This window comes from Gracilinanus agilis, chromosome 5, assembly GCF_016433145.1.
Source record: "Gracilinanus agilis isolate LMUSP501 chromosome 5, AgileGrace, whole genome shotgun sequence".
Classification (NCBI taxonomy): domain Eukaryota; kingdom Metazoa; phylum Chordata; class Mammalia; order Didelphimorphia; family Didelphidae; genus Gracilinanus; species Gracilinanus agilis.
The window spans coordinates 120,963,025-120,966,644 of record NC_058134.1 but is presented as its reverse complement, the minus strand read 5'-3'; positions in this window follow the sequence as shown (position 1 = coordinate 120,966,644).

Here is a 3,620-nt window from a genome sequence, read left to right as displayed (position 1 = left end):
TCAAAAATCAGCCTTTTTGTATACTGCTGACAAAATTTAGTAAAAAGACAAAAAGAGATGTCATTGAAGATAGCAATATCATGTGCAAAACATCTGGGAGACCACTTAGCAAGACACACATAAGAATTATATCATTGAAAAAGTTCTTTTGATGGAAATAAAGGAAAATTTCTATAACTAAAGAAGAATTAATTGCTCATATTTGGGCCATGTTACCACAACAAACATGACAATACTATCTAAATTAATTTTCTAATTCAACATCAAACCAAACTTTGAAATGACATTTATAAAATTAGATGAAATGATAATAAAATTCATGTGGGGAAAAAAAAGATCAAGAATCTCAAGGGAAATAATGGGAAAAAGTGGAAAGGAAGGGCACCTATCATTACCAATCCTCAAACTATATTGCAAAGTAATAATATCAAACCAATTTGGCAGTGGTTAAAAAACAGAAAAGCAGATCAGTGGAACAGATTAGGTACACAAGACCCCAAATCACAGTAGCATGGTTTTCAGTAAAATAAAGAGAACTAATGACTAGATAAGAGACTCGCGATTCAACAAAAACTTCCAAGAAAACTAGAAAATTACCTGGGAGAAATTAGACTCTTATACCATATACCACAATAAGTTCCAAGTGGATAAGTGACTTAGATATGAAAGTTTATATCATAAATAAATAGAAGAGGGGAAACAGATACCTCTCAGAATTAAGGATAAGGAGATTTCTTGACCAAACAAGAGATAGACTGGCATAAAAAGGTGATGCCTTAAGATATATAGAAAAGTGGAACAAATGTATTAGTATATAAGAGCCATTTTCCAATAAATAGTTAAAGGATAAGAATAGGATGTTCTCAAAAGAAGATATGTAAGCTAAAAATTATAAAGAAATGTTTTGAATCATTGATAAAAATTAAGATAACTTTGAGGTTCTCCTTCACACCCACCTGATTGGCAAACATGATGAAAAAAATAAAATTACAATAACTGGAAGCTTTGTTTGTACAACCAAGGTAAACCAAAGAACTGTGGGTAGTGTTTAGAAATGGCCCAGTCATTCTAGAAAGAAATCTGGAACAATAATGTCACTAAATGATCATACCCTTTGACCCAGAAATACTATTACTGGACTTATATCCAAAGAGATAAAAAATGGGAAATGATACATGTGTACTTTTTTTGAGGGGAACAAAAATATTGATAGCGGCATTTTTTGTTGTAACAAAGAATAGGACACCAAAAAAAGGGTGTCCATCAATTGGGGAAAGACTCAACAAATTATAGTATATAATGAAATGTTATTGCGGCATACAAAATGAGAGGGAAGAATTCAGAGAAACCTGGGAAGTCCTATATGAACTGATATAGAGTAAAATGAACAGAACCAGGGGAACTGCTTATGCTACTACAATATTGTAAAAGAACACAATTTAGAAAAACTAAAGAATTCTGATCAATCACTATAGGGACTGGTCACGAGTCCAGAAGACTGATGATAAAGCATGCTTCCCACTTCTTGGAAGAGAGGTGGTGGACTATGGTACAGAATGGAACTTGCATTTTCAGACATAAGCAATCTGTGAATTATTTTTTGCTTGAGAATGTTTATTTATTACAAAGGAATGCTTTTATTTTGAGATTGAAGTTGTGGTGGGTAGTGGAGAGAAGTAATGATGGAGAGAGAGAGAGAGAGAGAGAGAGAGAGAGAGAGAGAGAGAGAGAGAGNTGGTCTGAGGTTGTTGCTGCTGCCACCTCCTGGGAGAAGACCGACCTGCTCTAGGACCTTAATTTACTATTCCATCCTGCAGGGCTCACATAGAACTAAGATCCCTTTCTAACTTAAAATAGATTCTTCTCTTACGTAGCATTTTTTCCTGGCTCTGTCCCTTAGACTTCATCGATAGTTCAGACAAAATGTCTTGGTTTCTTCTGATCTTTCTGCCAGTTTTCTGTGGACTGATGATCAAAAGACCAGGATTCTGGTTCAGGATCTGCCATTAACTAGCCACATGACCTTGGATAAATAATTTCACCTCCTGTATCCTCATATAGAATTTATAGTAGGAAGAGACCTTTATAGGTATTTTCATCCAATTCTCTCTCTCTCTCTCTCTCTCTCTCTCTCTCTCTCTCTCTCTCTCTCTCTCTCTCTCTCTCTCTCTCTCTCTTTCTCTCTCTCTCTCCCTCCCCTCCCTCTCCCTCTCCCCTTTTAACTTCCATTTTAGAATCAATTCTATGCATTGGTTCCAAGGCAAAAGAGTGGTAAGGGCTAGGCAATAGGGGTTAAGTGACTTGCCCAGGGTCACATAGCTAGGAGGTGTCAGAGATCAGGTTTGAACTCTGGTCTTCCAATTCCATGCCTGGCACTCCATCCGCTGTGCTACCTAATTGCCCCCCTCTCTCTCTTTATAAAAAAGAAAACAATGGCCATATAAATTGTCCCAGGTCATTTGCTCAGCCAGCCCAGAGAGTCATAGATTCATAGATCTCAAGCTAGAAAGGACCTCTCCATTCGTCTAGTTCAATCCCCTTCATTTTACAGGATGAGGAAACTGAGGCACCTAGACATTAAATAACTTACCCAAGGTCAGAGGGGTAACAAGTGGTAGAACCAGGATGCAAATTCAGGTTCCTATGACTCCTTTAAGTTTCACATGCTTTCCACCATATGTTGCTATATCTAATGTAACAAAATCAGGGTTTAAAAACAGGTACTCTGATGCCAAATCCAACATTCTTTCTGTTTTGCCATATTCCTTCCCAATCCCATCAGTTGTAAAATAAATGGTTTGGACTAGCTGACTCCTAAGGTCCCATTAAGTTCTAGCACTCTATCATTATCTGATTAATTTTAAACAGAGAAAGATGTAACCAGAATAGTCTGTCAAAATAGATTCCGTTTAAATGAATTAATTATAGCAACTCACACTCAAAAAAGGGGAAGAGTCAAGTCCCAACAACGGCTAGCTAGCTTTCAAATAGTTGTCATAAGCTTGAGTAAACCACAGATTCTTGGGTTGTTGACTTCTTTGCCCTCCATGATGAGCCAAGGCTATATATGCAACTGGACCATGTGGTTCTTAGCAATGGAAATACCAGCTCTTCCCTGAGACTTCTTGCCCCTCTTAGACCACCCAAACTACTTCTTGCAGCAGCTGCCCTTTGTTCCCTCCCAGTATGGGTCAGAGTCCAATTCCCAATGCCTTTTCCTACCTAGACATGGCCATTCTGGTGGCTTAAGAAGCAAGGAGGAACTTAGAAGCTGTGTGTTGGGGTACGGAGAACCCCACATTGTGAGTGGTCTAGTCCTTGGTGATAACCTGGTTTTTCTAGAATGCTGCAATCAACACTTCGAGGACCTTTTGTGATCCTTCTCTCCTTTTCTCTATATTCACAGCATATTCCAGAGTTTGGCCAAGAATCAAAGTCGACTTCACCGTCCTGTACTTTGCAGATTCCAGTCTTCCCTCTCCTGAAATCTAGGGCATTCACACCCCTCTGCTCTTAGGGCACCTCTTCTGCTCGGAGGCAGCTTTCAAATATCACTGACAATAACTCAGCCATCCTTCCCCTGGTGGCTGAGAACGCCTCTGTCAAAAGACTTCGAAACT